The following is a 24,865-nucleotide window of genomic DNA, read 5'->3' as shown; positions in this document are numbered from 1 at the left end:
ATGACTTATCTTTCTATTTTTATAATAATGGTCTTACACAATATTTGTCCTTATGAGACTGAGTTAGTTCACTCAACATAATGTTCTCTAGTCTCTCCCAAGATATATAGTATTTTTCTAAATTGTTGCTCCTGAGTGCTGCATAATATTCCATTGTGTGAATGTGCCACAATTTCTCAACCCATTCAATTGCGGTTGGACATTTGGGTTGTTTCCTTGTGTTTGTGATGGTGAAAAGTGTTGCTGAAAACATTGGTATACAGATCTCCATTTGCGTCTCAGTTCTAATTTCCTTGGGGTATATTCCTAGTAGTGGAACAGCTGGGTCATACAGAGTTTCTATGCTCAACTTTTTGAGGAAATGTCAAACTGCCTTCCGGAGTGATTGTACTATTTTACAATGCCATAACAGTGTATAAAACTTTCTATCTCTCAACATCCTCTCCAGTATTTCTTGCTTGCTGCCTTGCTGAACTTTGCCACTTTGTTACTGGGGTGAGATAGTATCTCATTTTGGTTTTGATTTCCATCTCTTTTATTGGCAGTGAGTTTGAACATTTCTTCATGTATATGTTGGCCATCTAAAAGTCTTCCTCTGTGAAAAGTTTTTGCATGTCTTTGGTCCATATTGTATTTGGGTTATCAGCCTTTTTGTTCTGGAGGCTCAATAGTATTCCATAAACTTCTGTTATGAGATCCTTTTCTGAGATGGTATTGCCAAATATTTTTTCCAGTCAGTAGATTTTATTTTTACACTATTGGAAATATTTTTTGATGAGCACAGAGATTTGATCTTTAAAAAGTCCCATCATTAATTTTATCCTCTCCAGATTGTGCATTTCTGGCTGTATTTGTCAGCCTATTTATACCATAGACTAGGTCTATAGTTTGGTCCCAGCTTATCTGTGATGAACTTTATGATTTTGGGATCTACTCCCAGGTCTCTGATCCACCTTGAGTTGATTTTTGTGTATGGTGTGAGATTTCTTTTCTATTTCAGCTTTCTGGAGGTAACAGTCCAGTTTTGCTAGCACCATTTATTGAAAAGGTTGTTGTTTCCACATTTGATAGGTTTTATTTCCTTGTCAAATATCAGTTGACCATAGATGTTGTTATGCTCTGTCAAGTTGTCTGTGATTCATAGCGACCCTATGTATAGCAGCTCTGAAGCCTGCCCTGTCCTAAGCCAGTCCCAATGACTCTGTCTGACACATCTACCTCCATTGCCCCAGTTACTGTATCAAGCCATTTATCCAAGGTCTTCCTCTCATGTATTGTCTCTCCACCCTTCCGAGCATGATGTCCTTGTCCAAGGACTGGTCTCTCCTGGCTATGTACTTGAAGTATGTAATAAAGAGCTTCAAAATCCACCCTCCAAGGAAAAACGTGGTTTCACTCTCTCCAAGACAGATATATTTGTTTTCTTGGTGGTGCATGGTATGTTCAAGACTCTTCTCCAGAACCACAACTCAAAGTCATAGATTCTTCTGTCCTTCTTTGTCATTTCCAACTCTCTGATGCATAGCAAGTAATTGTGAAGACTATGGCCTGGATCAGGCAGACCTTACTATCTAGATGGATATTTTTGCTTCTTAGTACTCTGGACAGGTCCCTGACAACAGATTTTTTTTTTTCTGTGCAATTTGTCTTTTGGTTTCCTGACTGCTGGTGCCGAGAGTGTTGACTGTGGAACCAAGTAAGCTAAAGCTATTAACAACCTTAATCTCTTCTCCACTTATCATGGTGTTGCCAGTTGACCTAGTGGTGAGACTCTTTGTCTTCTTGATGTTGCATTTCAATCCATATTGAAGACTATAGTCCTTAACCTTTTTTAGCAAGTGCTTCAGGTCCTCTTCAGTTTCAGTAAGCAAGGTTGTTGACGAGTCATTCTCCAATTCTGATGCCACATTCTTCCTCTTAAAGCCCAGCCTCCTGAATGATCTGTTCTGGGTATAGATTGAAAAGGTAGGGAGACAGGATGCACACTCTTCCTGATTTTGAACCATGCAGTGTTTTCTTGCTCTGTTCCGAGTTCTTCTTCCAGGTCCAAGTGTTGGTTTTGCATATGCACCATAAAATATTCTGGGATTCCCATGCTCCTCAAGGTTAGCCACAATGTGCTGTGGTGATCCATACAGTCCAATATTTTGTATAGTCAATGAAACATATAGACATTCCTTTGATACTCTGCTTTCTGCCAAGATCTCCCTGACGTTAGCAATAATGTCTAGTGCCACCAGCTTGTATTTCTGGTAGTTCTCTGTCAATGTACTGTCCCAGTTGTTTTTGGATAATCTTCAGCATGCATAGATAGTTAGATTCATTTCTGGGTTCTTTTTTTTAAAAATATTGATTTACTTACACAGTTCCTATACATTATTTTTCACACCAGACCTTTCTCATTTCCTTAATCCATCCCTCCTTCCCTCAGATCCTCATACATATTTGTGCTAGTTATCTATTTCTACAATAATGGTCTTATAGAGTATTTGTCCTTATGGGACTGAGTTAGTTAACTTAGTAGAATGCTCTACAGTTCTTTCCAAGTTAGAAATGGATTTACAAAATCATTGTTCCTGCATGCTGCAGAGTGTTCCACCATGTGAATGTACTGTAATTTCTCAGTTTTGGTTGGACATTTGTGCTGTTTCCATGTTCTTGCGATGGTGAACAATGCTGCTATGAACACTGGTGTACAAGTCTCTGTGCCTCAGTTCTCATTTTTCTCAGGAAGTATTCCAATCAGTGAAAAAGCTGAGGCAAATGGAATTTGTCTGCTCAGGTTTCTGAGGAAATGACAAACTGCCTTCCAGAGTGGTTGTACCAATTTACAATCCCATGAACAACAGCATGGAAGAGTTCTTCTCTCTCCACAGCCTTGCCAATATTTATTACTTACTGTCCTGTTAAACTTTGCCACTACTACTGGAGTGAGATGGTATTTCATTTTGTTTTTTATTTTCATCTCTCTTACTGTCAAGTGATTTTGAGCATTTCTTCATGTGTCTGTTGGCCATCCAAATATCTTCTTCTTTGAAAGTCTTTTCATGACTTTTGCCCATTTTGTAACTGTGTAATCAGTAATTAATTTTGTAATTGTACTCAGTCTTTTTATTGTGGAGGTCCTGTAGGGTTCTGTAAACTTTTGATATGACACCCTTGTCCAAAATAGTATTTTCAAATTATTTTGCTTAACCAGTAGGTTTTCTTTTTACTCTGTTGGAAAAAGTTTTTGATGCTCACAGGGATTTAATCTTTAGAGGGTCCAATTCACCAATTTTATTCTCTCCAGATTGTGCATTTTTGGCTGTATTTGGCAGTCACATTATACCATAGACTAGGCTGTCTGAGCTTGATCCCAGTTTGTCTCTGATGGACATTTTAGTTTTGGGCTTTATTCCCAGGTCTCTGATCCACCTGGAGTTGATTTTTGTATATGGTGTGAGATGTGGATCCTGCCTCAGCATTCAGCAGATAGCAGTTCAGTTTCTTGATCCTGTTCCATTGGTCTTTGTGCCTGTCATTGTACCATTGTCACTTTATTTTGGTTACTACCAATGTGTAGTAGGTTTTGAGGTCAAGGAGTGCTATGTTTCTCAATTCATTTTTGTTTTTCAGAAGTGCTTTGCTTATTTGGGTCTCTTTCCTCCCCAAATAATCTTGGCAATTTTCCTTTTGTTTCCTTTGAAAATTAAATGGTATCTGTATTGAGATTGCACTGGACAGACAGATGGCTTTTGGTAGAATTGTAATTTTCACAATATTAAGTCTTCCAATGCATGAACAGAGAACATTTCCCCATTTATTTAGGTCATTTATTATGTCTTGCAGAAATGTTCTGTGGTTTTCTTGTAACAGGTCTTTAGTGTCTCTAGTTAGGTTCATTCCCAAGTCCCTCAATTTTTGGTTGGCTATTGTAAATGGTACTGCTTTCTTGGTTTCCTTCTCTGAGTTCTCTTTGTTACTGTTGAAAAATCCTACTGACTTTTGCATATTGATTTGGTATTCTGCCACCCTACTAAATTGGTCCACTCTCTCTAAGAGTTTTTTTTGTTGTTGTTGTTGTTGAGTCCTTGGTGTTTTCTGTGTACACTATCATATCATCTGCATACAGTGAAGTTTAACCATCTCATTGCCAATTTATATGTCTTTTATTTCCTTCTCTTAGAGAGAATCTTAAAGAATGAGGCATTGTGTAAAACAACTGTGTTTCCATTTCAGGGTCCCTCACTAGTTATCCTTTTTTTCCAGAGGAAAGCCAATTCTGCTATACTTTTATGAATAAATTGTTCCCAGAATCACTTAAGACAGACTGGCATAGGATCTATTTCCCATTGCAGAAGTTTCAGAGTGGATTTCGTGCTTCATAATTTGACTCATCTTTTTAAATGATAGTTTCCACCCTTTGTACCTTGGGCTTACATACATCTCATTAAGGATTTCCAAGCCTTAGTTTAATTCACTATACCAGAAATTATAGCCAGAAAAATTCTTCCATATCTATTCAGCACTGAAAAGACCAAGGTTTTAGTAAACGAGTCAGAATGAAGGACTGAGATTTAGAGTTGGGAAAACTTTGATCCATGCTCAAATTTTTAAGTTAATTTAAGCCATTTAAAAAAATATTTTCTTGGGAAAAATTTTGAAAATGCTATAGAAATAGTTATGTTCCTTGTCTTAGGAAAGCTTTTTTTTTTTTTTATGCTGAGTAAAGTATCTAAATCACACAGGGACAAATACTGCATAGTGCCACTGTTGTAAAACAGGACTGACATCAGATGGGATAAATAGTGTATACTGCATTGAAACAGATGAGGGAGAAAACTGTTTAAAAGGGATATGTGATTAGGTATTATTGTCATGACAGGCGTCCAAAACAAAGGCTGCATTGCAGAGTGGGCCTGGGGGGAGGGATTGTAAAACAATGGAAGAATTTTCTTTTACTTTTCAAAGAGAAGAGTGTACTGGGGGGAGGGGTGGTCAGGGAGAAAAATGCAACAATGAATGAATGGAAATCCAAAGTCTCTGTAAATTTACATTAAAATTAATAATAATAATAATAAAAGAATATAAAAAGGGAAAGCTTTTAGTATAGCAGGAATCATCTAGTTTTATCCAAAAAGAAATAATACTCTTTTAAATTTAACAATATAAGGACATCTTCTATTTATGTATCTGAACTGAACTACCCTCAAGTGAAAACAAAGGTGCTGAAAATGGAGATCATTTCTTTTTTTATGTGTCCAAGTTCAGAGTATGTCTGAGTGGTAGGAGTAAGGAGTATGGCTGGAAGGTGGAAACAAAGAGTCAGAGACCTACGAGTCATATATAGGTGATTTGGCTTGAAAATGTCCATGAAACCTAGCATAGTTTTTTGAAAGGACTTAAAGATAAAGCTGTCAGAGGATATTTATAGACCAAACTAAAGGCCAATCCAAGTGGCTGCTAAAAATTTCTTGAATCATACAATCCTACAGGGCAAAAGTTCTCACTACCTCATTGTCCCTTTTCATACAATCTTGTAAATAGTTACCCTTTGAAAGTTAAACTAATTAGTTAAATGAGCTAACCTTTCCATAGTGACAACTCTGAATATGTGCCCTTCTATCCGAGTGTCAACATAAGCCAAGCTTTATATTTTATGACAAAGTAAAACAGGCAATAAAAAGAGTTTAATAGAATTAATCCACAGGTCTAGGAACAATATTCACCTCAAATTAATTAGATTGAACCTTCAACAATGGTTTTTCAATATATATAGTACACTAATTTGTACATAAATGTGGGTGATATATACATCAGTAAAATCTGGCTTATATAATTTTGGAGTTCACAGTCTAGTAATAGTAATAGACTGGAAATAGAAGCAATCATAAGTAAACATGGGCTCAATAGGACCACAGTGGTTCTAATTCACCAACTTCTCTACGGGAGAAAGATGGGCACTCTCCTCCCGCTGTCTCTGAAAATCTACTGGAGCGTGAGCTATGAGCCAATTCTGACTCAATAATACATAACAGTAAGACCACAGAAGAGGAGCAGTACAGTCAATATTTTGTTCAGAGAAGGCTCCTTTGGAAGGCTGATGAATGGTGAGGTGAGGATCAGTAATTATAATCTGGGTGGCTTATAGAAATGTCCCAAGGAAATGCAGAAACTCAGTATCAGTAAGCCTGTGGAGTTCAAGGAAATTTAATATCTGAAGAAAAATGACTCTGGAATGTGAGGAAGTAGCAATGTTTGGCCTAAGATTTCGATTTCAAGAGGCCAGCCCTATTATGTGTGGGAACTCACTAATAGTTTAATAGAAAGTATTGGACAGCTCAAGGGCTACAAGTGATAGTATCTTAGAAATATGTAGCACATTAATCATCTTGCCATGTCCTTATATCTATAATGATTCCTGAAACATTGGCAGGAGCCCCAGCAGAACTTCAGCGACTCCTCTTGCACATCCGGAAAGTAATACCACGTGCAACCACGTCATCATCACACCAGGAACCTGATGACGTTAATGTGTGCAGACACTTAACCCACCACAGAAAAGGCAAGCACAGAGTGAAAAGGTCACTTGTGGGAAGGTGTGAGATGTTCAGGGAAAGCCAAATCACAGAAGAGTTACCCATGCCGGGGCCAAGCCAAGCAAGATTCAATAAGGGCCGTCTTGCCTGCTCATAAGCCCACACTCAAGAGTGCTAGCAAGGAGATCCAAAAATTATGAGTTATTTAACTTGGCCCCCAGCATGACTAGCTCTTTTGTGACTTGGCTGTTCTTGGGGATGTCACACCTCCATTCTATTGGGCTTTACTGCAGAATATTTTTTTAGGTGCATTTTATGCCTTGAATGACATAGTCTTTTCTGTTTAGAGAAATAATTAAAGAAGAACCAGTAGTAGGGAAAAAAATCATTCCAGCTTATTATCTCGGGAAAAATGTTGCTTTGCTAAGAGCTGTATGAAGGATCACAAACTCAAGCAGGACTTGCTCTTCCAAACAAAACCGTACTTTTCCTCTCACCATATTCAACAATAAGCACTGATCTGTTTAGGTGGATATTAAGAAGATGAGGGGACCATAGAGCAACTCTAAGATTTAAAGTAAAAATGTAGATTTTTGGCTCTAGTTCTTTTGAAGCCCTGCCTCAAAGAGCCTAGTAGATTTGATTTATAGAACTTTTAAGTTTAAGGACTGTTGTCCGTTCAACAAGAGCGCAGATTTCACAGACTATCCAAACACAGAATGGAGCACTGCTGTGATTAGAGGAGAACAGGAAGCTGGCCTGAAGACAAGATCTAGAAATCTGGAAGTATAGGAAATACACAGGGATTTCTGCAAGCCTTGGAGGCAGCATCACTCCAGGAGTCTGGTCTTCTAACTCAGTTTTATAGGTCAGGAGATGACAGGATGAAATGCACTATTATTTGGCTTCCATCAATTCTCCCCCTGTGGAAGCTGAGATTTTTATTAGCATGTTTTCTTTCTAAAGAAGCTACAATCTTTGAGCTCCATCCAATGTTCTTTCTGCTACTCTATGGAAAGCAGAAAACCAGGGGTGGGGGGGGAGAGCCCTAGACATAATTAAAGGTCTGGTGTTGAGCCTTTGGCCCCTTGATTTATTAGCTGCAAGATGAATATCATGCTCTAGCTCCAAGATTATTAGAAGATAATTTAACGAAAAGCCTTAATTTCAATAACAGCCATATACCAGGAACCTGGTTAGTAGTAACTATGCTAGAGTTTGTTCATTCATCCTCCCAATAGAAAATAGTTTTATGAAAAGATGTTTTCAAAGTGTATGATTAGAATATTATGACTGCCTGTTCTACTAAAGTGGACTTGGAGAACCTTTGAACAAGTGGAACTCTTGCTTGAGTGATACTACAATTGGTGAGAGTACTTGTCTGGTAAATTGGGCACACAGGAATGCTCACCCGATGCTTCACTGGGCCATTCATGAGGATGAGCATGGTGTGTGCGTGCAGAAAAGGAATGGGTTCGAGTGCCAACCTTGCCACTAGTCAGCTGCATGACAGTCTTCAGGTTTCCCCGGGCTGGGCCCTGGTTTCCTGTTTTTAAAGCAGTGGTTGTTTAGGAAGCATTAAGTTTCTGTTTATGGTGATGGAAAATTTGGCAGTGGGTATTGGTAATGGTTGCACAATATGATTGATGTAATGGTGTTATTAAATTGTACATGTGAAAAATACGGAAATAGTGAATGCTGTGTTCTCTACATTTTTTACAACAATCATAAAGGGAAGAATCTGAGGTAATATACAGATGTTACATAAGATTTTCAAGTCTCTGCTGCTCGATGGTTTTCAGTTAACTTTCCTACTAGATTTTGTTTAAAGGAACACGTTGTTGTTGTTATGTGCTGTCGAGTTGCTTGCGACTCATAGCGATCCTATGTACAACAGCCCTAAACCCTGCTCTATCCTGTGTCAATCGCATTGCCTCTGACACACCCATCCTGATTACCCCAGTCACTGAATCAATCCACCTCATAGAGGGTCTTCCCCTCCTGTGCTGTCCCTTTACTCTCCCTAGCATGATGTCCCTCTCCAAGGACCTGTCTCTCCTTGCAACATGTCCAAAGTATGTCAGACGAAGCCCCAGAATCCTTGCCTCCAAGGAGCAGCCTGGTTTAACCCTCTCCAGGATGAATCTGTTTGTTTTCTTGGCATTCCATGGTATATTCAATACTCTTCTCCAGCACCACAGCACAAAGGCATCAATTCTCCTTCTATCCTCCCAAAGAACTCATGCAATATTATTCAAAATGGGTGACCCTGGAGGACATTATGCTCCATTATGAGTTAAGTATCTCAGTCACAAAAGGACAAATACTGCCTGGTGCCACTGTTGTAGAATGGGACTGACATCAGGTTTGAGATAAGACTGACAAAAACTGGATAAATTATGTATACTGCATCGAAACAGATGAGGGAGGGAACAGTTTAAAAGCGATATATGATAGGATATTATGGTTATCACAAGAGTCCAGAATTGAGGTTGCATAGTGGAGTGTACTTGGGGCAGTGGGGAGGAATTACAGGGGGCTTGTATACCAATGAAAGAATTTCATGGGTGTGTTGGAGGCAGTGCGATTGGCACAGGATAGAGAAGGTTTTACATATTGTCACTATGAGCTGCAGGCGACTCTGTGGCACATAACTCCACTACCACCACAAATATTTTCCTAGTCCTATTCAGCCCCTACACTGACATATATACTTATATTTATATAAACATTCGTGTAGGTTTTTAATTATTTCTTTCTTTATTTTCTTTTATTTGTTTTAACCAAAAGTGACGACTTCCGTGTCCAAATTATTCTATATTAAAAGTGGTTGGTTTTTTTATCACTTAGCCCATAGCTGGCTGTATCCCATTCTATAGCATGAATATAGTATATGTTTTTAAATCTATTTTTCTATAAATAAAAATTTAGATTTCTCATTTATTTTTATTTTGCTTCGGGTTGGTGTTTTCCCCCTAATTCAAACAGTATTTCAATGGATATTTTTTTCTGTTTAGTATTTTAACCAACTGTAAGTATTAAATCTTAACTAACTCTAGTGTTAGCTGTTTACAGACCAAGTCTGTTGGAAAATTATGTTGGATACCAAAGATAGACTTGGCTCTTAGTGACCTATCAGGGCTTCTTCAACGTTCTCGTAATCCTCAAATGAACAAGGCTTACCCAACAGCTGCCACCAGCACCGGTTTCCCCAAATGGCTCATCTTGTGGATTTCAGCAGACCTGACTGTGGGCACATTAGGTACTGGCTCCAGTAACCTTTCCTTCTCCTCCACAGATGCACAGGACAAGGGCCGGTTTCTCCCTGTCTCTAACCATACATAGACACTTTTAGCAACAGTTTTCCTGGCATTTGCTTGGCTGGGTTTTTAATCTCAGGACCATTAGTAATTGACACCATAAATAAGATCTCCGGTGAGTGCTTGGAATCTTGGGATGGGCCAGGAATTTGCCCTGGAGATTCTGGGGAATCTGACAAGAGCGGTCTCGAGGTAAACCAATATCTGTAGCCAAAAAAGGGTGACTCTAGCAAATAGCTGAGTGGACACGCAGGTTTCCCAGCCTGGAGGTGCTCCATAAATAAGATAAAGTTTCCTGAGCTATCTTTGGGATTATTTGTAGTCATGGTTACAGCATGTGGTAGTTACAAGTGCATTCTGTGGCAAGGAGAGTGGGACCTCAGTCTCCAGGCTTTAGGTCAGAGGTCAAGCACTGGTAGAATGTTGTTAAAAGCTCCTATCCTTTAAAAAAATAATTGCAACATTTAAGAATTGGGATTTTTTTTTACACAAAAACTTGCATTTTTGATATTCCTTGAGGAGGGAGAAAGTGCCAAAGGAAGTTCTTTTTTCACTTACAATTGAAACCACAGTTTCATGTGGGAGCTGAGTAGGACTGTCCTCTTCATAAGGGCTATGGCTGATGTAGTGTTCAGCTGGCCTCTTTCACTGTTGTTTGTGTTTGCAGCTTTGTGCTTCTGGCCTGATGTGATGACATTTATAAGTCAGAAATTCTATTGCTGTCATTGAGAAGCAGATGGGAACCACTCAGAGGAGGAATTTATTGGCCATCTTCAAGACTCTGAGCCTTCTGATATTTCTTCTTTCATTTAATAGGAGACAAAAATACCAACATTGAGTTTTACTTGATTACAGGAATATTCTGCCCTTGCCTTTGAGTCAGAAGTGACTCATAGCCGACTCTCCAGAGGATTTTTGGAGGCTGTAAAATGCATAGGAGAAGATTACTCATCATTCTGATTACAGGCAACAACATTTATGCCAACAAAATTATTATCCTCATCTTACAGCTAAAGAACCTGAGACTCAAAGTTATTTAGGTAAATTAAGAGGCCACATAGTTAAAGGATTGAGTCCTGGAGAGATTAGGCCAATGGCTCAGAGTCACAGATGTGGAAAAAAAGTGACTTTTAAAAAATAAATGCATAAATACATACATACATAAATATGAGTGCTTTGTCCAAATCGGTGCTTAAAACTTTTAGACCTCACTTCATCTACACCTTCCAAAGATTATAATTCCATCAGATAATGGACACCTAAAGAGTTCATAGTTCAAACAAATGTTAGTTAATAGCTATGCCATCAGCTTGTGACTCAACTAGGGCATAAAAATCTCACTGACTTCAAATTGATTCTGATTCATAGTGTCAGAATCTGTTATGAACCTGACATTTTTATACATGTAAGAGAGACTGCCTATCTTTCTTCTGCAGAGTGGCTAGTAGATTTGAACTGCTGTAAACACAGCCTTTTGGCCCAACATCCTATAGATTAGTCCTCCAGATGATAGGACCAAAGGGGAGTGCTTAGGGCATTAAAAAGAATTCCTCAGTTAAAACTCAGGGATCCATCGATAGATGTAAGAAGAGTACTAATATTTAAGAAAATGGAGTTTAAAGAATTGTAAACTACATGGGAGGAGACTGTTCATCTTTCTCCAGGGATCATGAAACTGATGGATTTGAACTACCCACCTCAAGTTGCAAGACTGAAAGATGCCATGGGGAAAATATGAATGACCCAGGAAGCATTACAAGAGGATGAAAAGAATACACAGAGTTACTGTACCAAGAAGAACTGGTCAATATGGAAAACTTTTAGAAGAATGGGCAAGAATATCCTTCCATGCAATTACTGCCCCTGAAAACCCACTGGAGGGTTAGCTATGGGTCAGTTCTGACTCAATGGTACACAACAACAACTACCACCACCAGAACAAGAGCTAATGGTATCAAAGGAAGAAGTTCAAGCTGTACTGAAGACACTGGCAAAAAAAACACCGAGGCTACTGGAATACATAGGATATTGATTGACATTTTCTAACTAACAGATGCAATCCTAGATGTGCTCACTAGTCTATGCCAGGAAATTTGGAGGAGAGTGAATGGAAGAGATCCATATTTGTTCCCATTCCTCAGAAAGGTAATCTAAAACCAAGTAGAAATTATTCAATAATATCACATGCAACCAAAATACTGTTGAAGATTACCCCAAAGCGATTGGAACAGTAAGTACATCAACAGAGAACTACCAGGAGTTAAAGCTGTATGCAGAAGAGGCTGTGGCACCAGGGATGTTATTGCTGAAGTCAGATGGATACTGGCTGACAGCAGGGACTATAAGTAGAATATAATTTGATTGTGCAAAGGCATTTGACTGTGTGGATAACAACAGATTATGGCTAACATTGAAAAGAATGTGCATCTTAGAACACTTAATTGTGCTCATGCAAAATCTATACCTATACCAAGAAGCTGTTATTCGAACGGATCAAGGAAATACTGTATGGCTTAAAATCAGGAAGGGTATATGTTAGGGTGTATCCTTTCTTCATTCCTATTCAATCTGTATGTTGAGCAAATAATTTGTGAAGCTGGACTCTCTGAAGAAGAATGTGACATCAGAATCAAAGGAGACTCACCAATAACCTTCTTTATGCAGATGACACAACCTTGCTTGCTGAAACCAAGAGGGACCTGAAGTGCTTGTTGCAGAAGATCAAAGAATGTAACTTTCAATATGGATTGCATCTAAACATCAAGAAGACAAAAGTCTTTATCATTGATTGGCCCAATAAGCAACATCACAAAAAATGTAGAAGGAATTGAAACTCTTTACTGATTTCATCTTGCTTGGATCCATGACCAACACCCTTTGTACCAGCAGTTAGAAGATAAGGAGATATATTGCTTCAGGCAAGTTCACTGTCAGGGACTTGCTCTATAATACTGAGGAGCAGTGATGTCAATTTGAAGACCAAAATGCCCCTCATTTGGTCATGCTATGCATTTAAGAACTAGATTATTAATAAGGATGACAAAAAATTTATGCCTTTGGGTTGTGAAGTTGGAGAAGAGTAATGACTAGTCCATGGACTTTCAGAATAATGATCAGGTATGTCTCAGAAAAGGTGCAGCCAGAGTTTTTCTTGGAGGTAAGGCTGACTAAGCTTTATCTCTTATATTTTGTACATATTGCTAGTAAAGGATATTCGTTGGAAAAGAATATCATGCTTGGAATGGTGGAGGGTCAGTGAGAGAGAGGAAGAACCCCATCGAGTTGGATTGACATGGTGACGTCAGCAATAGGCTCAAGTGTATCAGAGATGGTGAGGATAGGATGGAACTCATGTCTGTTTTTCATAGGGTCACCATAAGTTGTACTTGACTCAATGGCACCTAACAACAACATGATATATAGCAGACAAGACAGAATGCAAAACTACTGTCTGACAAATTTCCATTTTCTTCACCAAAGAGAAATGTTTTACTATAGTAAAGTGTAGAGTAGATATAATCAACAAGAAATTGAAGTCTTAGATATAACCAGAAAATAGGAGAGCTCTAGCAAGAAAGTAGCATGGTACAGGGCAAAGAGTCTGGGTTTGGTATTGGACATTTGACTCCAGACTCAGCCTGATTCCACTTGTGAGGTCCCGAGAACCATATAATAAGTTTTCATATAGTTAAGTGAGCATGTACATCAAATGGCTGGTATATAATAGAAATTCAACACATAGCTGAGTGAACATTCAGGTTTCCTAGCCTAGAAGTGTTCCATAAATAAGTTAACACTTTCTGACCTAACTCTTCTAGGGGTTATTTGTAGTCATGGTTACTGCATGTGGAAGCTGCAAGTCCTTTCTACTGGGGGTTGGGGGGGAGTGAGACATCAGACTTTAGCTCAATTATTTAGATCAAATAAATATCTTGACTCTAGAGAAACTTATGGATATGATAATAAAACTATTGTTGGCAATGAGTAAGGATTCAGGATTATTAAGAAAGGTCCTAGAAAATTGGAAAAGAGAAAACATTATTTTGAAAAATGAGTTTATAGAAAGAGAGCTTAAATACTTTAAAGTTCATGTCAATTCCAGGCAAAATTCTGGCTTACATTATTGAGCAGATACTTTGAGGGTTCTTAAAAAACACAACAATATTTACTAAAAACTGGCCTCAAATCATTAAGAAAAGAAAATCCTACTTTCTCATTTTATGATCATTACAAATTTACTAAGAGAATGCTATAAAGTAATTAATTACACTCACTATTAATGCCAGGAGGGACGGGTCCTTGGAGAGGGACATCATGCTTGGGAGGGTGGAGGGACAGCGCAGGAGGGGAAGACCCTCTATGAGATGGATTGATTCGGTGACTGGGGTAATCGGGATGGCTGTGTCAGAGGCGGTGCGGTTGGCGCAGGATAGAGCAGGGTTTAGAGCTGTTGTGCATAGGGTCGCTATGAGTCGGAAACGACTCGATGGCACATAACAACAACAACAACAACACTATTAATGTGGCACATGATAAAGACATCAAGATATTGAGTAATAATAGGATCCAAGGCTAAGGAACTCGAATACTGTTAATGAGTATATTATTGCTTTAAATTCTTAAGTTAGTCCCCAGGAATACCATGGAACTCTGTACTTGTCCATGACCTCCTTTATAATTTCATCAGCAATTTTGATGAAAGTAGATCACACTATCAATATTTATAGTCTATATAAAAACAGCAAGGCTAATCTGGATCACAAAATAAAAACGAAAAATACGTTAGAAAACTTTTAATGGGGCAAAAATAAAGTTTAGCAAATCTAACAGAGGTTTATGTTCTTAATAACTTGAAATTCCAAAAATAGTACATCTAGAAAGTACAGGAAAGGGAGAAGAACTACATTGGACGGAGCACATGTGAAAAAAAAATGTTACCCTCTCTTTCTTTTTGAAATTATAAATAGGAATTAGAATATGAATCAAAATATATTCTAACTCCCAAAATAATGAGTGAATTTTCAGACTGAACTAATTAGATTAGTGAGATAATAGAAACACTAGACCCCAGTTAGAATATCTTTGTAGTGGTGTCAGTCATTGAGGTAGTAACAGTAGCAGCAGCAGTAGTACAAAAAGTAAATGGAGGTACTGTTAGTGTGAAAGATAGTAGTAAAAATGATAGTAATTCATACTATTGAGGACTTACTATATATTTGTTGTTATTATTATATGCCATGGAGTTGACTACAACTCACAGCCTCCCTATAGACAATAGCTCTGAACCTGCTCTATCCTGAACCAATCACACTGTCTCTCACTTATATGTCCCACTGCCACAGTCATTATGTAAATCCATTTCATACAGGGTCTTCCTCTCCTGCTCTGACCCCTTCATCATTTCAAACATGATGTTCTTCTCCAAGGACTGGTCCCTTTTTGCAACACACCCAAAGTATATGAGAGAGAGCTTCAAAATCCTTGCCTCCAAGGAGAAACTTGGTTTCACCCTTTCAATGACAGAGCTGTTTGTTCTCTGGGCAGTCCATGGTGTATTCAATACTCTTTTTTTAGTGCCATAATGCAAAGGCATCAATTCTTCCTCTGTCATCTTTAGTAATTGCTCAGCTCTCAGATGCATGGGAATTGAGAAGACCATGGCCTGGATCAGGTGCATCTTAGTCTCTAGACTAACATCATTGTATTTTAGCACTCTGGGGAAAGGTACCTGATAGCAGACTTTCCCTAAGAAATTCATCCTTTGATTTCCAGACCTCTGGTGCCAAAAGTGTTGTTTGTGGAACTGAACAAAATAAAATTATTATTAACAACCTCAATCTCATTTATATATATATATCTCATATATATAACAGTCTCAATCTGATATATGTATCAGTCACAATTCTGCCAATTGGCCAAATTTTGTTTTCTTGATGTTGAGAGGCAATCCATACTGAAGACTACAGTCCTTGACCTTTGACAGCAAACACTTAAGTTCTTTTCAGTTTTGGCAAAAAAGGTTATCTGCATATCACAGTTTGTTGATGAGTCTTCCTCCAATACTGAAGCCATATACTTCTTCATATAGTCCAGTCTCCCGAATAATCTGTTGTGGATGTAGATTGCATTTTGACTGTGTGGATCACAATAAACTATGGCTAACTCTCAGAAGACTGAGAATCCAAGAACATTTGATTGTGCTTATGAGAAACCTACACTTGGGCCAGGAAGCAGTCTTCAGAACAGGCCAAGGAAACATTGCATGGTTCAAAATAAGGAGTGGGGTACACCAGGGATGTGTCCTATTGCCATACATTTTCAATCTATATGCAGAACAGATTATCTGGGAGGCTGGAAACTATGAGGAGGAGTGTGGTATCAGGATTAGAGGAAGATTCATAAAAAACCTGCATTATGCAGATGATGTAACTCTGCTTGCTGAAAGTGAGTGGGACCTGAAGAGATTGCTGCTCAAGGCCAAGGACTACAGCCTTCAATATGGATTGAAGCTCAACATCAAGAAAATACAGATTCTCACCACTAGGCTGGTTGGCAGCATCATGAGAGATGGTGAAGATCTTGAGACTTTAACAGCTTTAGTTTGCTTGGCTCAACAATCAACATTTTTGGTACCAGCAGCAAGGAAATGCAAAGATGAACTGTACTGGGGAAAGTCTTCTATCAGCGACCTTTCCAGAGTATTAAAAAACAATGATATCAGTCTAGAGACTAAGGTGCACCTGATCCAGGCCATAATGTTAGCAACTACTTGCTATGCGTCAGAAAGTTGAATAATGACTAGGGATGATAGAGAATTGATGCCTTTGAGCTGTGGTGCTGCAGAAGAGTATTGAATATATTATGGACTACTAGGAGAACAAACAGGTTTGTCCTAGAGAGGGTGAAACCAGGCTGCTCCTTGGAGGCAAGGATTCTGAGGCTTCATCTGACATCCTTTGGACATGTTGCAAGGCAGGGCCAGTCCTTTGAGAGGAACATCATGTTTGGAAGAGTGGAGAGACAGCTCAAGAAAAGAAGACCTTCGATGTGATGGATTGCTTCAATAACTAGGGTAATGAGGGTAGGTGTGTCAGAGACAATAGGTTGGCACAGAATAGAGAAGGTTTCAGGGCTGTTGTACACAAGGTCGCTATGAGTCGCAAGTGACTCGATGGATGGCACATAACAACAGCAACATATAGGTTGAAATGATATGGAGAAAGAATACATCTCTGTCATGCTCCTCTCTTCATTTTGAACCATGCAGTGTTTACCTTTTTTGTTCTTATGACTGCTTCCTGGTCTAAGTACAGGTTTCATATGAGCACAATCAAGTGTTGTTATCCCCATTATTCTCAATGTTAGCGGCAATTTGTTGTGGAAAAAATTAATTCTGATTATTAATTGGCAAATTAATAAGAACTTATTAATAAGAATTTGTTTTTGGCAAGTTTTAGAAAAAATAGATTTTTTTAATTATATAGGCATTCTTTTTAAAAAATTATTGCTTTCAATGAAAATCTACAGAGGCTTTGGATTTCCATTCATTCATTGCTGCACTTTTCTTCCCCCCAACCCTCCCTCTCTCTAGTACACTACCCTCTTGGAAAAGTAAAAGAAAAATTCTTTCATTGTTTTACAATCCCTCACCCCAGGTCCACTCCACTATACAGCCTTCACTCTGGACTCCCATCATGACAAAAGTATCTAATCACATATCACTTTTAAACAATTTTCTTCCCCATCTGTTTCAGTGCACTATACATTATTTAACCCATCTTTCTCAGTCTCACCCCAACCTCAATGTCAGTCCTGTTTTACAACAAGTGGCACCATGCAGTATTTGTCCTTTTTTTTGGCACTATTTTTTTTTATAATTTTAATGAGCATTTACAGAGATTTTGGATTTCCATTCATTCATTACTGCACTTCTTTCCCCGCCCATCCTCCCCCCCAAGTTCGCTCCTCTCTTTCAAAAGTAAAAGAAACACTCTTTCCCTGGTACACAATCCCCCCGCACCCCTCCCACCGCCTCAAGTACATTCCACTATGCAACCTTAATTGTGGACTCCTGTGATAACCATAAGACCCTATCATACATCGTTTTTAGTATTTGCCCTTTTGTGACTGAGATACTTCACTCAGCATAATGTCCTTCACCCATTTTCAATAATATTGCATGAGTTCCTTGTTTTTCAACGCAGCATAGTATTCCATTGTGTGAATAGACCACAGCTTCTCTATCCATTCACTTGTTTATGGGCACTTAGGTTGTTTCCAACTCCTTGCTATTGTGAACAAAGCTGCGATAAACACGGGTGTGCATATATCTGTTTTGGTGTCAGTTATGGCCTCTTTGTGGTATAGTCCCAGTAGTGGTATTGCTGGGTCAAATGGTATTTCTGTTTGCAACTTTTTGAGAAAGCACCATACCGCCTTCCACAGTGGTTGCACCATTTTACACTCCCACCAACAGTGAATAAGGGTTTCAGTTTCTCCACAACCTCGCCAGCATTTGTTGCTTGCTGTTCTGTTAAATTTTGCTATTCTGACTGGGATGAGATGATATCTCATAGTTGTTTTGATTTGCATCTCTCTTAGAGCTAGGGATTTTGAACATTTCTGCACATGTTTGTTAACCATCTGAACATCTTCTTTGGTGAAGTGCCTGTTCATGTCCTGTGCTCATTTTTCAATTCAATTATTTACCTTTATCTTGTTGTGGTGCTCAAGTATTTTGTAAGTCCTAGATATAAGTCCCTTATCTGATATGTCATTACCAAACACTTTTTCCCAGTCTGTGGTTTCCATTTTTACCCTGTTGGAGAAGTTTTCTGATGTGCAAAAAGTAGATATTATTAAAGAAGAAATGGAATGCATAAATCTTGACATACTAGACATTGGTGAGCTGAGTAGGATTGTTGGGGGTCATATGAATTAGACAATTATATGATCTACTATGTTGGGAATATAAAAATGAAGAAAAAAGGGTTGTATTCATAGTCAAAAAGACCATTTCGAGATCTATCATGAAATACAATATTGTGAGTGACAGAATAATATTCATATGCATACAAGGGATGAAGAATCACTCCAATATATGGACTGACTACTAGAGTCAAAGAGGAGGAAACATGATTTCTACCAAATTTTGGAGTCCGAAATAAAATCATCATTTAACTAAGATTCATTAATAATAATTGATGATTGGAATGTAAAAGATGAGAACAAGGATGAAGGACCAATAGTTGAAAAATAGGGACTTGGTGACAGAAATGAAGCTGGAGAATGATAGAATTCTGTGCAATTAAGGCTTTATTCATTGCAAATATTTTTTATAGAAAACTCAACTATTCACATGGACTTCACCTGACTACTTAGAAATCAGATTGATTGCATCTGTGGAAAGAATCACTGGAGAAGCTCAACATCAGCTGTGAAAACTAGGTAGTGACTGCAACAGACCATTAGCTACTCATGTGCAAGTTCTAACTGAAGCTAAAGAAGTCATATGTTTAGCCCTATGTTTTTACACGAATGTACTATATTTACAGTAATCTTAGGGCAACTATTGAAAAAACATAACATTCTCAGTGACTTATAAGATGGTCTTGCTTATTAATGAATTACATTAATCAATGACAATATTATAAAATATCTATGAATGATTATATGAAAAACCAATATGATTTGTAAGCCTTTATTCAAGTAGAAAACAAAAAAAAAGAAGGAAATCTTGCTTATGCAACATTCATTAGGGATGGGATATGCTCTGCTCCTCAAAATTAAGCTTGAACTCAGGTTCTTTCCATCTTGTGGCTCCATCTTCTGGGTTTTTGCAGATGGTTCTGAAAAGGAGTGCTGCATAAAGGTAATATTTTTTCATGAAATAGAGTAGGACTGGAGATGAATTTTAAGAATTTATCCTACCTTCGATTACTAATAGGTCAGCATTCTCCTTTTGGTTGACTTAAATCGTTTCCCCGGGTGGGAAGGGCAGGAAGGAGGTACCCTGAAACCAAACTGGAAACCCCTTCTGCCTCTTAGCTGGGGCCCCTGGGGTGGGGTGGGGGGGCTGTGGTCAAGCCTTATTCTGTATTGGGAATGGAGGGGTAGGGGGAGGTGGGAGGTCGGGAGGGTTGCTGGAGAATGTATTCAAAACAATAAAACTTTGGACCTTTTGGATGTGAAAAAAAAAAAAAGAAAAGAAATCGTTTCCCTCATGCAATATTATTCAAAAAGGGTGACCCTGGAGGACATTATGCTGAGTAAAATATCTCAGTCACAAAAGGACAAATACCAAATGATGCCACTGTTGTAGAAAGTGACTGACATCAGGGTTGGGGTAAAACTGAGTAAAACTGGATCGATTATGTATACTGAATTAAAACAGATGAGTGAACAGTTTAAAAGTAATATATGATGTTGTTGTTGTTGTTGTTGTGTGCCATCGAGTCGTTTGTGACTCATAGCGACCCTATGTACAAAAGCCCTAAACTGTGCTCTATCCTGTGCCAATCTCATTGCCTCTGACACACCCATCCCGATTACCCCAGTCAAGCATATTATTATTTAGGGGTTTTGTCTATTTTTCAAATTCAGTTAATTGTATGTACTTTTAAAAAGTATTTTGTGTCTACTTTTATAACTCCACCAGAATAAAGTATGTTGTTGTTAGGTGCTGTCAAGTCTTAAGATGATTCATAGCAACCGTGTGAATGAAAGACCTGAGTACTGTTCATAGAGTATATGGAGACAGGCCATTTCATAAGTGGATGCCACTCCTGCTTCCAAGCTGATTTTAATTGGGGAGCTCCACCAAACACAGTCCACCATGGGTAACCATTATCGCATTTGACACATCAGTGTCACAATGTTCAGCATCACAGCAACCATGAGCTACCTCTGTACAGCAATGCACAGACCAGTGTTATACCACTTAGAAGAATGTCTAACAAAAACAATTTAAACTCTGATGGATTGTTAATTAGGAGGCTATATTCTCTCCCCTCACTCCCCTTAATGAATCAACTTTCCACTCTAATGCTCACCAATCTTGGCTACCAAGCTCCAGTAGAACCCAGCTCCTGTAGATGGCTTTCAAAACGGATTCCAGCCTCATGCTGCTGACCAAAAGGCTTTTAAACTAGGAAGCTGTATCCCCTCCCCTCACTCCCCTTAACAAATCAACTTTAGTTTTGGGTTTGTTTGTTTTTGTTTTTTTTTTTAAATGGACAATGACTAGAAAAACAGAAGAATTGATGTCCTGGAACTGCAGTATTTATTTGTCAAGGATTTTGACTATACAACAGACTGCCAAAAGAACCACCAAACCTGTGTTGGAGGAAGTACACCCAGGGTGCTCCTTAAAGGTAAGGATGGTGAAACTTCATTTCACATACTTTGGACATGTCAGGAGACCTAGTCCTTAGAAACAGATATTAAGCTAGGAAAAACAGCACCAGCAAAAAAGAGGAAGACTCTCAAGGGGTTGAACTGACATTGTAATTGCAACAGTCGGCTTGAGCCCATTTCACATTGAAAATTGGAAGGATGGTGCAGAATAGGACTGGTTTTTGATCTCTTGTTTATACAGTGCCTAGTTGTAGCTGACTTGGTGGCAGCAAACAAATATTCCATTGCCTAGAACTCAATCATCTAGCTTCTCTTTACTACAAAGAAGATTGGGAAATACAGTTGAGTAGTGTGCCCAAAATGATGAGCCCAACACAGAAATTCATGAGGCTAATAGTCTGGTCTAAGTCTTTAATTTTTCAATACAATCTTTGAAGTAGATATTATTATTAGAACTGATTATAAAGAGGGGACAATAATTTCAGTAGTAGTACTGTTCATATGATACTTAAAAAAGAACAATGCCAAATTATACTTTTAAAATAAATGGTACCAACTTCTTCATGAATGTCCTGTAAATTTGATAAATTGCTAAAGAATATGATAAAAGGGAAATTATGGATAAGGATATGATAAATATCTTTCAGAGATGTAGGGCCAAATTTAAAATGACATAAAGAAATTATTTTCTAGAAGTTGGAACCTTTTCTAGAAAGACTCTTGATCCAGGGAGAGCTACAAAGGTCTTGTTCTTGAAGAATTTTTGTAGGTTTGAAGGAGTATATCTTCATAATATTATTCCCTAATTGGGTGGAAATTTGGGACCTACGATTTAGTCAAAACATAAATATGTTATATCAAGTTGTTAACTTCTGCTGTGACTTTCATTTTCTCACTTGGCATCCCAGGTGGAAACAAACTTTTACAAATTTACCATGAAAACACAGTAAAATTTCTTTAATTTAGACCAGTTGGGGAGGGTGTGTATGCATAAAGTTTTAGGGGTGGGGGAAAATGAAACAGAGTATAAGAAAGCTGGTCTGTATTAGGTATAGAATTAGGTAATGAATAAAATTATACTTAAGAGAAATTAGATTTTATTCTATTACTTTCATCCAGGTCAAATCTTACTATTAGAACTGTTTTTAGTGAGTAAGCCTAACTCACTGCATATGATTCTTTTTTCTGACAAATGCTTCCAAATGAATAAATGATTGTTCTTTTTTATTTCAGTCAGTTAATAGCAAGTTCCTCCCATATTTACATACTCCACAAACTAGTTTTATCCATCTTTTAAAACAGGCATTGGGAATGCAGACTAAGGTCTAGACTCTGTTCTAAGCATGAAAAACTCTGAATTAGGAACATTTGAACTAAAGAGAGGCATGCATTGCAGATTAATCTTGTTACTTAAAACAAGTCTTTAAATTCTATTAATACCTCACTTAGGTGACAACAACAAAGCAAAATAAATTCGCTCTAAATATCCTTTTATTTGAATTCATACCTAATTAGGACTCTCTCCTCTTCCCGCCATCTGCTTATTCTTAATTAAGGTTGACTGTGCTTTTTGGTGATCCTTCCACTTCCCTCCCATCAATGCCAGCTGTGATTGTGTATCTGAGCGTCCAGAGCCCTCAGAAAATGGAAGGGGAGCAGTGAGCTACCAATAACAATTTGTTGATATGATTAATATTTTCTGTGAGTCAACTGAAGGACTTCATTGGTGTTGTGTAGACCCAGTCTTTCGGAGAGAAAGAAAGCGGCATTGGAATCCCAACTCTGCCTTTCATCAGCTGTGGAAATTTGGACAAATGTTTAAACTTACTGAACTTGGACTACATATTTTAAAAATGGAAATGAGAAGATAATTTTTACTTATTTTTCAGGATAATACATCAAATACGTGATATATGGTCTTTGTAATTAAGAAGGTGCTTTCTTCTTTTCCCCACTTTCTCCCTATTCTTTTTTTTTTGCTTTACCATAAGAATTATTTTATGGACTATTATAGCGAAAAGATACTTAACTTTGACACACTTTCCTCATTTCTCCCTGAAAGTTTTGCAGTGGTTCCCCTTTTCCCTGCCCATCTATATGACTGAATGAATCTCCTCTAGGTCTTTGAGCTAGTTCATTCCACTTCAATGTTCTGCTGAGAATTAGCATTTCCACACCACATATATTGAATCAGAATATGTCGTATGTTTGTTGTTGTTTTTAAGAAGCGATGTTGTTGTGCCCTGTAGAGTTGAAACTGACCCACAGCTGACACTCTGGCAGGTTTTCAGAGGCAGTTAATTGCACGAGAGGAGACTGCCCATCCTTCCCTCATGGAGCAACTGGAGTCCAGGAACCCTGTGTCTTCGGGATTGCAGTGCAGCTTCTTGCCACTGGGCCATGAGAACTTCCTGTGTTTTCACTAGATCCTCACTTATATACAGAAATCATATGGATTATGAAAAAAAAAATCAAATAGGGATCTTGTTAAAATGTAAATTCTTAACGGAAGTGAATTATTTGAAGCCCTAGATGTCAAGAACCAAGAGGAGTTGAGTTTAGCAGAGAGCATTCTGGGCAACATATATTGCTTTCTCAGAAACAATTTAGCAGACAGATCTTGTGTCTAGAGTTTATGAAATTTATTTTATAAATTTATTTTTGAATTTATGAAAAAGATGAACAGAATCAAAAGGCCTTGCTGGGCTATGCTGCCAACCAATATAAGCTGGAGCTTCAAGAGGTCAAGGGTGCAGTTGATCATGCAGCAGCTTTTGGACAAATTGCCTTTTCTTGTCCCAAGAAAGAGTTGCCAGACATAGAAGAATTGATGAAAAAGGAGAACCAGAAGATCCTGACTCTCCCGGTGAGCTGGATATGCCAGGAAAAGCAACGGTCCAAGTGGTCATCTTGGCTGACCCTGATGGACATGAAATTTGCTTTGTGGGGGATGAAGCATTTCGAGAACTTTCCAAAATGGATCCAGAGGGAAGCAAATTGTGGATGAGGCAATGGCGGCAGATAAGAGTGATGAGTGGTTTGCTAAACAAAATAAACCAAAGGCTTCAGCTTAACAGAAGACATTTGGAACCAGCCTTTACAATTCCTGTCCAGCCCGTGAGCCTGATGTGTCCATTCATAGTCAATGTCCTTATAAGTTGGTCGTTTCCTCTACAGGCTGGGAGACCAGGATAATAACGATTTGGGATTTCTAGTCTTAGAGAGATCCAATTCAAGATGGGAAACCCCAGTAAGATTGATCTAAGTAGAGGTGGACCTAGGCTGTAATCTGCTTTGTCACTGGAATGATGCAGTTCATCTTTGATTGGGGATGAAAAGAATTTTGTTGAGCTGTGAATCATATGAAATTTATGAAAGCAAACTATCCCAATAAATCCAAATCAATTGCTTTTAACATTCATATTCAAGCACCTGATGAAGAGCCAGTTAACATTAGGCCATTGCAATGCCACCTTCTCAGGTCTTAACATTGGAAGAATGTTAATGGAAATTATGGACAAAAAGATTTGGTCACTTGATACCCTCATCATCATTGCTATTTAAAATTGTGTGCAACCAGAGAAAAGATAAGAAGGGTTCAGTGGTTTGAACATTTCCACATACTTAGATCCTCAGAGGTTTGTTTTAATGTTTTCTTTCAGTTTTTCC

General features: G+C 38.2%; 1 pseudogene; it reads left to right on the top strand.

The window, feature by feature from the left end:
• Positions 1-23,864: 23,864 nt before the first annotated feature.
• On the top strand, positions 23,865-24,270 carry LOC102862924 (annotated as a pseudogene).
• Positions 24,271-24,865: the final 595 nt, after the last annotated feature.

The sequence above is a fragment of the Elephantulus edwardii genome, unplaced genomic scaffold (genome assembly GCF_000299155.1).
Source record: "Elephantulus edwardii isolate Elephantulus edwardi_28Jun2011 unplaced genomic scaffold, EleEdw1.0 scaffold00280, whole genome shotgun sequence".
Lineage (NCBI taxonomy): Eukaryota > Metazoa > Chordata > Mammalia > Macroscelidea > Macroscelididae > Elephantulus > Elephantulus edwardii.
The sequence above is the reverse complement of the archived record's forward strand: the minus strand, read 5'-3'. Positions and strand labels throughout refer to the sequence as shown.